The sequence below is a fragment of the Arachis ipaensis genome, chromosome B8, assembly GCF_059453495.1.
Source record: "Arachis ipaensis isolate K30076 ecotype BB chromosome B8, ASM5945349v1, whole genome shotgun sequence".
Classification (NCBI taxonomy): domain Eukaryota; kingdom Viridiplantae; phylum Streptophyta; class Magnoliopsida; order Fabales; family Fabaceae; genus Arachis; species Arachis ipaensis.
The window spans coordinates 110280591-110294621 of NC_142443.1; the positions used below are offsets into that span (position 1 = coordinate 110280591).

Below are 14031 nucleotides of genomic sequence, written 5' to 3' on the forward strand. Positions count from 1 at the left end.
GCTTGCTATTGCTAAACCTGTTTCTTCCACCATTATTAAAGCCTTTTTGAGGCTTTTGTTGATCCTTCCATGAGAAATTTGGATGATTTCTCCATGAGGGATTATAGGTGTTTCCATAGGGTTCACCCATGTAATTCACCTCTGCTATTGCAGGGTTCTCAGGATCATAAGCTTCTTCTTCAGAAGATGCCTCTTTAGTACTGTTGGATGATTCCTTCAATCCATTCAGACTCTGAAAGATCATATTGACTTGTTGAGTCAATATTTTATTCTGGGCCAATATGGCATTTAGAGTATCAATTTCAAGAACTCCCTTCCTTTGAGGCGTCCCATTACTTACAGGATTCCTCTTAGAAGTGTACATGAACTGGTTATTAGCAACCATGTCAATGAGTTCTTGAGCTTCTGCAGGCGTTTTCTTTAGGTGAATGGATCCACCTACAGAATGGTCCAATGACATTTTAGATGATTCAGACAGACCATCATAGAATATATCCAGGATGGTCCATTCTAAAAGCATGTCAAAAGGACACTTCTTGGTCAGTTCCTTGTATCTCTCCCAAGCTTCATAGAGGGATTCACCTTCTTTCTGTCTGAAGGTTTGAACATCCACTCTAAGCTTACTAAGCTTTTGAGGAGGAAAGAACTTGGCTAAGAAAGCCGTGACCAGCTTATCCCAAGAGTTCAGGCTATCCTTAGGTTGAGAGTCCAACCATATTCTAGCTCTGTCTCTTACAGCAAACGGGAAAAGCATGAGCCTGTAGACCTCGGGATCAACCCCATTGGTCTTAAGAGTATCACAGATCTGCAAGAATTCAGTTAAGAACTGAAAGGGATCTTCAGATGGAAGTCCATAAAACTTGCAATTCTGTTGCATCAGAGAAACCAGTTGAGGTTTCAGCTCAAAATTGTTTGCTCCAATGGCAGGGATTGAGATGCTTCTTCCATGTAAATTGGAATTAGGTGCAGTAAAGTCACCAAGCATCTTCCTTGTATTGTTATTATTTTCGGCCATGTCTCCTTCTTTTTTGAAAATTTCTGTCAGATTTTCGCCAGAGAGTTGTGCTTTAGCTTCCCTTAGCTTCCTCTTCAGAGTTCTTTCAGGTTCGGGATCAGCTTCAACAAGAACGTCCTTATCCTTGTTCCTGCTCATATGAAAAAGAAGAGAATAGAAAATATGGAATCCTCTATGTCACACTATAGAGATTCCTTTATGTGAGTAGAAGAAGATATAAATAGAAGAAGGAGAATCCAAACACAAGGGTGAGGAGTAGGTTCGAATTCTTAGATGAAGAGGGGTGTTAGTAAATAAATAAATAAATAGAAGGAGGTGAGGGAGAAGAATTTTCGAAAATTAGATAAAATAAAATAAAAGTATTTTTGTTTTTTTTTAATTAGAATTAAAATTAAAAATTTGAAAATTAAGAAAGGAAAAATTAAACCAAATTAAATTAAATTTAAATAATTAGTTAATTTAAAAAGGAATTTTGAAAAAGATGAAGGTGATTTTTAAAAATTAGAGATAGAATTAGTTAGGTAGTTTTGAAAAAAAAGATAAGAATCAAACAAAAAGATAGGATTAGTTTGAAAAAGATTTGAAAATCAATTTTTGAAAAGATAAGAAGTTAGAAAAGATTTTGAAATTGATTTTGAAAAAGATATGACTGAAACTTAATTTGAAAAAGATTTGAAAAAGAAATTTGAAAAGATTTGAATTTTGAAATCAAAGTTGATTACTTGACTAACAAGAAACTAAAAAGATATGATTCTAGAGTTTAAAGATTGAACCTTTCTTATTAGGCAAGTAACAAACTTAAAAATTTTGAATCAATCACATTAATTGTTAGTAAAGATTTTGAAAATCAATCATAAAGTTTTCGAAAATATGAAGAAAAAATTGAAAAAGATTTTATTTTTGAAAAAGATTTGAAAAAGATAGAATTTTTAAATTGAAAATTTGATTTGACTCATAAGAAACAACTAAATTTTAAAAAGTTTTGAAAAAGTCAACTCAAATTTTTGAAAATTTATGAGTGAAAAAGGGAAATATATTTTTTTATTTTTCAATTTTAATAAAGAAAGAGAAAAACATCAAAAGGACTCAAGATATAAAAATTTTGGATCTAAACAAAGGAAACATGCAAGAACACTTTGAATGCAAAGATGAACACCAATAACACTTTGAAGATCATGATGAACATCAAGTATGTATTTTTGAAAAATTTTCAATAAAAGAAAACATGCAAGACACCAAACTTAGAAATTTTTAATATTCAGACACTAAGAAATTGAAAATGCATATGAAAAACAAGAAAAGACACAAAACAAGAAAATATGAAGATCAAACAAGAAGACTTGTCAAGAACAACTTGAAGATCATGAAGAACAAGAAAGAAACTCAATGCATGTGTTCTTCAAAAATTTAAGAAAAGTTAAAAGCATGCAATTGACACCAAACTTACAATTAGACACTAGACTCAAACAAGAAACATCAAATTATTTTTGATTTTATGATTTTGTAAATTTTTTTGGTTTTTTTTTTTGTATTATTTTCGAAAATAAGAAATAAAAAGCTTAAAAATAAAATAAAATTACCTAATCTGAGCAACAAGATGAACCGTCAGTTGTCCAAACTCGAACAATCCCCGACAACGGCGCCAAAAACTTGGTGCGCAGAAATCGTGACGGTTCATTCCCCGGCAACGGCGCCAAAAACTTGGTGCACAAAATTGCGATCATCAACAATGGCACCAAAGACTTGGTGCTCTCAAACGTGAATCACACTTTGTAACAACTTCACACAACTAACCAGCAAGTGCACTGGGTCGTCCAAGTAATAAACCTTACGTGAGTAAGGGTCGATCCCATGGAGATTGTCGGCTTCAAGCAAGCTATGGTCATCTTAAAAATCTTAGTCAGACAGATTCATATGGTTATGGATATCTGATAATTAAAATATGATTAAAATATAAATAAAACATAAATTAAAGATAGAGATACTTATGTAATTCATTGGTGAGAATTTCAGATAAGCGTATAGAGATGCGTTCGTTCCTCCTGAACCTATGCTTTCCTATTGTCTTCATCCAATCATTCATACTCCTTTCTATGGCAAGCTGTATGTTTGGCGTCACCGTTGTCAATGGCTACATCCTGTCCTCTCAGTGAAAATGGTCCAATGCGCTGTCACTGCATGGCTAATCATCGGTCGGTTCTCGATCATACTGGAATAGGATCCATTGATCCTTTTGCGTCTGTCACTACGCCCAGCACTCGCGAGTTTGAAGCTCGTCGTAGCCATCCCTTCCCAGATCCTACTCGGAATACCACAGACAAGGTTTAGACTTTTCGGATCTCAAAAATGGCCGTCCATGGATTCTAACTTTTTCCATGAAGACTCTGATTAAGGAATCCTAGAGATATTCACTCAATCTAAGGTAGAACGGAAGTGGTTGTTAGGCACGCATTCATAGGTTGGAAATGATGATGACTGTCACGATCATCACATTCATATTGAAGTGCGAATGAATATCTTAGAATTGGAATAAGCTTGAATTGAACAGAAAAACGATAGTACTTTGTATTAATTCACGAGGAACAGCAGAGCTCCACACCTTAATCTATGGTCTGTAGAAACTCTACCGTTGAAAATACATAAGAACAATGTCCAGGCATGGCCGAGTGGCCAGCCCCCGTAAAGGTCTAAGATAGCATAAAACTGATCAAAGATTGATCCGAAGATGTAAATACAATAGTAAAAAGTCCTATTTATACTAAACTAGTTACTAGGGTTTACAGAAATGAGTAAATGATGCAAAAATCCACTTCTGGGGCCCACTTGGTGTGTGCTTGGGCTGAGCATTGAGTTTTACACATGTAGAGGCTTCTCTTGGAGTTGAACGCCAGTTTGTAACCTGTTTCTGGCGTTTAACTCCACTTTGCAACCTGTTTCTGGCGTTTAACTCCAGAATGCAACATGGAACTGGCGTTGAACACCAGTTTGCATCATCTAAACTCGGGCAAAGTATGGACTATTATATATTGCTGGAAAGCCCTAGATGTCTACTTTCCAACGCAATTGAGAGCGTGCCATTTGGAGTTCTGTATCTCCAGAAAATTCCCTTTGACTGCAGGGAGGTCAGAATCCAACAGCATCTGCAGTCCTTCTTCAACCTCTGAATCTGATTTTTGCTCTAGTCCCTCAATTTCAGCCAGAAAATACCTGAAATCACAAAAAAATACACCAACTCATAGTAAAGTCCAGAAATATGATTTTTATTTAAAAACTAATAAAAATATACTAAAAACTAACTAAATCATACTAAAAACTATGTAAAAACAATGCCAAAAAACGTATAAATTATCCGCTCGTCACACGCCTCACATCATTGGGAAGGAGCAGTTTCTTCTCAATGTTTAGATTCTTCTTCTGGAAGTCAGAGAAGCAGAGCTCACAGTAGAGGTTTGGGAATTTGATTGGGTCAGTGGGTGGCAGCAGCTGATTTTCCTTATCCTTTTCATTCAGGGGATTCTTAGCATAGTTTGCATAAGGTGAAGCGGTAGAGGTCTTAGAGCGCTTTCTCTTTTTGGAAGTAGTGGCTATAGCTTTTCCTTTGTCTGACATCCTGAAAAATAGAGATGTTACAATATAAGCAGATAGCCAAATAGATATAAAGCACTCAAAGCAAAGCATATTCATGAAGTGAATAAAGAAAAGAGATTTCTCGGAATGTAAGCAACAGACTTCAAAACAAGAATTCAAACCACATTTGCACATGACTTGTTTACTAAGCCTAGGAAACACCATATCCAAAATAATGATCAAAAGAGTTAAGTTGAAAACCAAAAGAAGTTAGTTGGTTAAACAAGTTAGAGTTAGAAATTAGTTAAAAATCAGTGATATGGTGGTTACCGGCTCAATTCAAAAGGAATGCACAAAATAGGAATGTAAGCACACTCACAATCATGAAATGCATCAAGTCATTGATGATGAAATATAATATAGCCAGAAAACAACTAATGAAAAAAAATAAGTCATCAGTCAATGCAAAGATCACCAGAGTTAAATGAATTTGTGTTGGTGAAGTCAAATCATTAAAGAGTGAATCAATCAAGAAGCATTCAACACCAAATTTAATGATGCATAAAAGTTACAAGTTGAGAAAAGAGTGGAAAACCTTATGGTCTATGTGGTTTAATACAATTTATACATGAATAAAGTGAAGCAATTCAGCCATATAGATTAAAAATTTTCAAACTTGTGTGTTTATGCAAAAGAGGCATGAAATCTTAAAAGAGTTACAAGTGATGGCCAGTCTAAAAATTCATTCAAACAATTCAATGCTTATAAGCAAATCACCATGAATAAAAAGCAAAGAATGTGATAAGCATGACCAAAACTTGTTCTTGAGGAATTTCCAAACCATTTAGCTAACAAGTTTTTATTGACACAGAAATCGTCAAATAGAAGTTTGTTGCATCAATCAAAACATTGTTATTTCATGGAACATGGTTAGGAAATATCCGGCAGCATTTTAGTAGCAAATTGGCTATTTCCCAAATTCAAACAAGCAAGTCTAATCCATATGAATTCATTGAATATCAAAGACACAAAGATTATGTATGAGTTCATATGAATTGAACAAATGAGCCAATATTTTAGCAGTAGTTCATTAGAAAACAATTTAAACTAGACCAACATGCTACAAAAGCCTTATTTCCTTACACAATGCACAGAGAAATTGGCTTCAGCACAGCACCAAAACAGCATCAAGAATAAAGTAAAATAGGAATTCAGCAACAACAAGGGTCTTGAAACAAGAATAAAATGGAAAAATAAAGTGGAGCAGTTGATAATTCAATTTGTATTTGAGAAAAACAAAATCACCCCATCAACAATGAACCATTCAATAAGCAAGTAATCTGAATTCCAACACTTCAAGCACAAAGCAGTATTAAAACAGTATGCAGCAGCATTAGGCAAGCCAAATATACAGCACAAGAAAAGCAATGAAACAGAGCAATTGCACACAGCATCAAAATTTCAAACAAGCCTAAATCCACTACTCAGCCCAAATTCGCTAACCACCTAATTACACTAAACTAACTAACTAATCTAACTATACAAGCTAAACAGAGTAATCTAAACAAAATTAATTAAACAAAATTAAAATTGAAATGAGAAAAGAAAGGAACCTGGAAGCAGGAGAGTTGGAAGGTGGAACAGAGGACGAAAAAAGAGGGCGGAAAAGGGTAAACCGGCCAGAGCACAGTGGCCTGGGGGCACAGTGGAACGTGCGCCGGTGACAATGGAGGTTGTGGCGGTGGAAGGCGGCGATGGGGCAAAGGCGAAGTGGGACAGAGAAGAAAAGATTGAGTGAGAGAGAGAAAGAGAGAGAGAGAACGAGGAAGAGAGGGGGAAAGGCGGCGACGGTGGCGGTGGCATGCTCCGGAATGCTCGCCGGAGGATGGATGGTTATGGAGAGGATGGTGGTGGTTATCGGTGAAAAGGAGAGGGAGAGACGTTAGAGCAAGGGAGAAGAGGTTGCTATGCAAATGCGCTAGGGCTTCCCGTCCCTAGGGTAAGTAAAAATTTGAATCCATGCGTGCGCGCACCGTGCGCGGCTGCGTGGATGAGAGAATAGGGAAGTGGCACGGAGGCGTCATATGCGCTCGCGCGTAGATGGGAAAATTGGGAATCGGCACGGACGCGTACGGTACGCATCCGCGCGGGAGTGCTGGGCCAGAGGTACAAAAGAGGCCCAGAGTTGGCACAACTCTCAGGTCCTTTGGCTTGGCTGATGCTAAAACGCATCGACGCGCGTGCGCACTGTGCTCGTTCGCATGGATGGCTTGAGCTTATGGAATGGGCGCGGAGGCGCCAGATGCGCCAACGCGTGGGTAAGGAAACAGGAAGGTGCGCGGACGCATACAGCGTGCGTCCGCATGGGTTGAGGCACAAAGTTGGCCCAAAAGTGGCACAACTCTCTGGTCCTTGGCCCATAGTTCTTAAACACCTAGCTAGCGCGCGCGCGTACTGTGCGCTTGCGCGTGGCTGTTCAAAAAAATTTTTTTTATGAGCATAAAAAAGAACTCAATATCCTCCTAACCTCCTCTAAGACTCTAAAACCAGCTAAGATGCAAAATTAAGCACATTTTGAAATATTGGGGATTTTTCAAACAAATTGAGGAAACTTGCAATCCAAGAAAAAACTCAAATTCAAAGAATCACCCTAATTAAAGCATATAACGTATAAACACCTTAGCAAGCAAAGCAAAATGTACTAAGAAGTAAAGAATTTATATACAATGGAACTCGATTCATTCATTCATTATATCAACAAGAGAATGGAAAGAGTTTACCATGGTGGGGTGTCTCCCACCAAGCACTTTTAGTTTAAGTCCTTAAGTTGGACAATTGGGAGGCTTCTTGTCAAGGTGGCTTATGCTTGTATCCATCCTTGAACCTCGAAGAGTGCTTGTCCTTCAATTGGTTGTCAGATGTTCCAACCTTCTTCACCAAGCTTTGGTGAGGTTCTCTCCAAAATATGAGCTCCCAAAATTGGTTGCTATGATGTGATCCAGGATCCCATACTTTGTCTTCGCACCCATCTTCTAGTTGATCGACTTGATTCCGTCCGGATGACGAGAAAGCAGAATTCTCTTAAAAATACCAAATTATCCTCCTAGACCCATTTAATTGAGCATTACACCAATCCATGCTCTTCAATTTTGAGCTTCCAACCATAATGAGTCTAGATTTAGAACGCCAACCACTAAACATCCTCCTCTTTCACTTAATTCCACAAAGCGCCCTAAGTTGGCCATCCGTCTCAAGCAAATCAAACTCAAGTGGGATAATAAAGCTGAGAGTTAGAAGTTTTACCCACTCAAGCAAAGGATTGGATGGCGAACTAGGTGGAAGAGTTCCCAAAGATCTTGATAAAGCATGCTCTACTCCCGTCCATCCTCTTCTAGAGGTTTCCACCACTTGGCAAGGTTTTTCAAGTTTCTCCTCTTGCCAAGCTTCCTCAAGTTCACATTCTTCTTTAACAATTTTTTCTATCTCTTCCCCATCACTCTTATCATAGATAGGAGGTCTATTGAAGTCTACCTCATCATCAAATCTAAGCATTTTGGGGAAGGACTCTTCAAACTCGAAAGGATCATATGTTGCTGCGGGATCATCATAGATGGGAGGGCTTGTTGCTTGAAATACTTCTTCCAGTTCTTCACTTACAATAGGTCTTGGAGGTTGCACATCTTCCTCAACCTTGCTTTCTAGTCCACTGGGAAAGGGCTCAAAAAGATCGTCAAGGGAATTGGTCAATGTGGGCAAAAAATCACTAGTGATGGAATCCACTTCCTGATCAATTTCCTTCAACTCTCCGTTTACTTTCGCAACTTTACTCTCCTCTTTAACATCTCTTCCATACTCTGTGGAGGAGGACTCTTCAACTTGATATTCCCTTATCTGCTTAACATATCCTAGACATCCACCCACTACTTGCTTTTGTTTGCTAATCTCTACCTTCTCCTCTTGTTGCACTTCTTGCTTCAACTCTTCTTCCTCACCATGGAGCTTCAAGTTCATTCCCTCACTAAGCTCCTTGATTGTTTCTCCACATTTAACAATGGGGTTACTTATGGTGCATGAGCTTAGGTGGGATGTTAGGTGAATCACGGCTTCTACCATGCTAGCTATCCTTGCTCTTAGCTCCTTGATGAGCGGATAATTTATACGCTTTTTGGCATTGTTTTTACATAGTTTTCAATATGATTTAGTTAGTTTTTAGTATATTTTTATTAGTTTTTAATTAAAAATCACATTTCTAGACTTTACTATGAGTTTGTGTGTTTTTCTGTGATTTCAGGTATTTTCTGGCTGAAATTGAGGGACCTGAGCAAAAATCAGATTCAGAGATTGAAGAAGGAGTGCAGATGCTATTGGATTCTGACCTCCCTGCACTACAAAAGTGGATTTTCTGGAGCTACAGAACTCCAAATGGCGCGCTTCCAATTGCGTTGGAAAGTAGACATCCAGGGCTTTCCAGCAATATATAATATTCCATACTTTGCCTGAGTTTAGATGACGCAAACTGGCGTTGAACGCCAGTTCCATGTTGCAGTCTGGCGTTCAGCGCCAGAAACAAGTTGTAAAGTGGAGTTCAACGCCAGAAACACGTTACAAACTGGCGTTCAACTCCAAAAATGACCTCTCCATGTGAAAGCTTCATGCTCAGCCCAAGCACACACCAAGTGGGCCCCAGAAGTAGATTTCTACATCAATTACTTATTTCTGTAAACCCTAGTAACTAGTTTAGTATGAATAGGACTTTTTACTATTGTATTTACATCTTCAGATCAGATCTTTGATTAGTTTTATGCTATCTTAGACTTTTATGGGGGCTGGCCATTCGGCCATGCCTGGACCATTATCACTTATGTATTTTCAAACGGTAGAGTTTCTACACTCCATAGATTAAGGTGTGGAGCTCTGCTGTTCCCCATGGATGGCCATTCTTGAGATCTGGAAAGTCTAAACCTTGTCTGTGGTATTCCGAGTAGGATCCGGGAAGGGATGGCTGTGACGAACTTCAAACTCGCAAGTACTGAGCGTAGTGACAGATGCAAAAGGAGGGTGAATCCTATTCCAGTATGATCGGGAACCTCCAGATGATTAGCCATGCAGTGACAGCGCATTGGACCATTTTCACAGAGAGGATGGGAAGTAGCCATTGACAACGGTGATGCCCTACACAAAGCTTGCCATGAAAAGGAGTAGGATTGATTGGATGAAGACAGCAGGAAAACAGAGGTTCAGAGGAACGAAAGCATCTCTATACGCTTATCTGAAATTCTCACCAATGAATTACATAAGTACCACTATCCTATTTTATATTTTATTTATCTTTTACTTATCAATTGATAAAATCAGTTGAATCCGCCTGACTGAGATTTACAAGGTGACCATAGCTTGCTTCAAGCCGACAATCAGACCCTTACTCACGTAAGGTTTATTACTTGGACGACCCAGTGCTCTTGCTGGTTAGTTGTACGAAGTTGTGAAACAGAATTAAGAACATGAACGTGCGTAAGTAGTTTTTAGTGCCGTTACCAAGGAAGTAAAGATCACGATTTCGCACACCAAATTTTTGGCGCCGTTGCCGGGGATTGTTCGAGTTTGGACAACTGACGGTTCATCTTGTTGCTCAGATTAGGTAATTTTATTTTAATTTTAAGCTTTTTATTTCTTATTTTCGAAAAATACAAAAATTTTTTCTTCTTTTTCGTTTTTCCTAATTAAATTTTGAAAATCCAAAAAAAAATATATAAAATCATAAAAATAAAAAAATATTTTGTGTTTCTTGGTTGAGTCTTGAGTCAATTTTTAAGTTTGGTGCCAATTGCATTTTTTTTTCTAAAAATTTATGCATTTTTCGAAAATTCATGCATTCATAGTGTTCTTCATGATCTTCAAGTTGTTCTTGGTAAGTCTTCTTGTTTGATCTTTAAAAATTTCTTGTTTTGTGTCTTTTGTTGTTTTTCATATGCAATTTCAATTTGTTAATGTCTATACATGAAAAATCTTTAAGTTTGGTGTCTTGCATGTTTTCTTTTCTTGAAAATTTTTCAAAAAAATAAGTTCTTGGTGTTCATCTTGACATTCAAAGTGTTCTTGGTGTTCATCTTGAAACTCATAGTATTCTTGCATGCATCTTTTATTTTAATCCAAAATTTTTATGTTTTGCATCAATTTTATGTTTTTCTCTCTCTTCATTAAAAATTCGAAAATCAAAAAATTATCTTTCCCTTATTTCACTCATAATTTTCGAAAAATTTGATTTGATTTAGTCAAAAGTTTTTAAAATTTAGTTGTTTCTTATGAGTCAAATCAAATTTTCAATTTGAAAATCCTATCTTTTTCAAAATCTTTTTCAAAAATCAAATCTTTTTCAATTTTTCTTATTTATTTTCAAAAATTATAAAAATATTTTTCAAAAATCTTTTTCTTAATTCTATCTCATAATTTTCGAAAATATTACTAACAATTAATGTGATTGATTCAAAAATGTAAAGTTTGTTACTTGCCTAATAAGAAAGGTTCAATCTTTAAATTTTACAATTTTAAAATCAAATCTTTTTGTTTTTTGTTAGTCAAGTAATCAACTTTAATTTTCAAAATCAAATCTTTTTAAATTTCTTTTTCAAACCTTTTTCAAAATAATTTTCAATCATATCTTTTTCGAAATCAAATTTAAAATCTTTTCTAACTTCTTTTCTAACTTCCTATCTTTTCAAAATTTGACTTTTAAATCTTTTTCAATAAATCTTATCTTTTTGTTTCAATCACATCTTTTTCAAATTTCAATCTTATCTTTCCAAAATTTGATTTTCAAAATCTCTTAACCACTTAACTTTTTGTTTGATTCTTATCTTTTTCAAAACTGCCCAACTAACTTTCTACCTTTAATTTTCGAAAATCCCTCCTTTTTTTTCAAAATTCCTTTTTAATTAACTAATTATTTTAAATTTTAATTTTTAATTTAATTTCAAACTTTGATTTTTGAAATTTAACTTTAATTTTTAATTTTTATTTTAATCAATTTTCGAAATTCTCTCACCTCTCATCTCCTTCTATTTATTTATTCATATACTAACACTTCTCTTCCACCCAAAAATTCGAACCCCATCCTCCTCTAAGTTCGAATTCCTCTCTTTTTCATTCTTTTTCTTCTTTTCTTCTACTCACACAAGGAAACCTCTATACTGTGGTAAAAAGGATCCCTATTATTATTTTCTGTTCCCTTCTTTTTTATATGAGCAGGAGCAAGGACAAGAACATTCTTGTTGAAGCAGATCCTGAACCTAAAAGGACTCTGAAAAGGAAACTAAGAGAAGCTAAAATACAACAATCCAGAGACAACCTTACAGAAATTTTCGAAAAAAAAGAGGAGATGGCAGCCAAAAATAATAATAATGCAAGGAAGATGCTTGGTGACTTTACTGCACCTAATTCCAATCTACATGGAAGAAGCATCTCAATCCCTGCCATTGGAGCAAACAATTTTGAGCTTAAACCTCAATTAGTTTCTCTAATGCAACAGAACTGCAAATTTCATGGACTTCCATCTGAAGATCCTTTTCAGTTCTTGACTAAATTCTTGCAAATCTGTGATACTGTTAAGACCAATGGGGTTGATCCCGAAGTCTACAGGCTTATGCTTTTCCCGTTTGCTGTAAGAGACAGAGCTAGAGTATGGTTGGACTCTCAACCCAAAGATAGCCTGAACTCTTGGGATAAGCTGGTCACAGCTTTCTTAGCCAAGTTTTTTCCTCCTCAAAAGCTTACTAAGCTTAGAGTGGATGTCCAAACCTTCAGACAGAAAGAAGGTGAATCCCTCTATGAAGCTTGGGAGAGATACAAGCAACTGACCAAAAAGTGTCTTTCTGACATGCTTTCAAAATGGACCATCCTAGATATATTCTATGATGGTCTGTCTGAACTATCAAAGATGTCATTGGACCATTCTGCAGGTGGATCCATTCACCTAAAGAAAACGCCTGCAGAAGCTCAAGAACTCATTGACATGGTTGCAAATAACTAGTTCATGTATACTTCTGAAAGGAATCCTGTGAGTAATGGGACGCCTATGAAGAAGGGAGTTCTTGAAATTGATACTCTGAATGCCATATTGGCTCAGAACAAAATATTGACTCAGCAAGTCAATATGATTTCCCAGAGTCTGAATGGATTGAAGGAATCATCCAACAGTACTAAAGAGGCATCTTCTGAAGAAGAAGCTTATGTTCCTGAGAACCCTGCAATAGCAGAGGTAAATTATATGGGTGAACCTTATGGAAACACCTATAACCCCTCATGGAGAAATCACCCAAATTTCTCATGGAAGGATCAACAAAAGCCTCAACAAGGCTTTACTAATGGTGGAAGAAACAGGTTTAACAATAGTAAACCTTTTCCATCATCCACTCAGCAACAGACAGAGAATTCTGAGCAGAATCCATCTAGCTTGGCAAACATAGTCTCTGATCTATCTAAAGCCACTCTGAGTTTCATGAATGAAACAAGGTCCTCTATTAGAAATTTGGAGGCACAAGTGGGCCAGCTGAGTAAGAAAATCACTGAAACCCCTCCTAGTATTCTCCCAAGCAATACAGAAGAAAATCCAAAAGGAGAGTGCAAGGCCATTGAATTGATCATCATGGCCGAACCTACAAGGGAGGGAGAGTACGTGAACCCCAGTGAGAAAGACCTCCTAGGACGTCCAGTGATCAACAAGGAGTTTCCCTTTGAGGAACCAAAGGAATCTGAGGCTCATCTAGAGACCATAGAATTCCATTGAACCTCCTTATGCCCTTCATGAGCTCTGATGAGTATTCTTCTTCTGAAGAGAATGAAGATGTTACTGAAGAGCAAGTTGCCAAGTACCTTGGTGCAATCATGAAGCTGAATGCCAAATTATTTGGTAATGAGACTTGGGAAGATGAACCTCCCTTGCTCATCAATGAACTGAGTGATCTGGATCAACTGACAGTACCTCAGAAGAAACAGGATCCTGGAAAGTTCCTAATACCTTGTACCATAGGCACCATGACCTTTGAGAAGGCTGTATGCGACCTTGGGTCAGGGATAAACCTCATGCCACTCTCTGTAATGGAGAAACTGGGAATCTTTGAGGTACAGGCTGCCAAAATCTCATTAGAGATGGCAGACAACTCCAGAAAATAGGCTTATAGACAAGTAGAGGACGTGCTAGTAAAGGTTGCAGGCCTTTACATCCCTGCTGATTTCATAATCCTAGATATTGGGAAGGATGAGGATGAATGCATCATCCTTAGAAGACCTTTCCTAGCCACAGCAGGAGCTGTGATAGATGTTAACAGAGGAGAATTAGTCCTTCAATTGAATGGGGACTACCTTGTGTTTAAAGCCCAAGGCTATCCTTTTGTAACAATGGAGAGGAAGCATGAAAAGCTTCTCTCAGTACAGAGTCAACCAAAGCCCCCACA

At 37.0% G+C, this 14031-nt stretch overlaps 2 non-coding genes across 2 annotated transcripts; one reads left to right on the top strand and one right to left on the bottom strand.

Annotated features, from left to right (window-relative positions):
* The first annotated feature begins 514 nt into the window (after window positions 1–514).
* LOC148549241 (small nucleolar RNA R71) lies at window positions 515–622 on the top strand. The gene has a single exon (XR_015898764.1). It is a non-coding gene; the product is annotated as a small nucleolar RNA R71 (small nucleolar RNA).
* Window positions 623–12353: 11731 nt separating this feature from the next.
* Window positions 12354–12461, bottom strand: LOC148549242 (small nucleolar RNA R71). The gene has a single exon (XR_015898378.1). It is a non-coding gene; the product is annotated as a small nucleolar RNA R71 (small nucleolar RNA).
* Between the last annotated feature and the right edge of the window lie 1570 nt (window positions 12462–14031).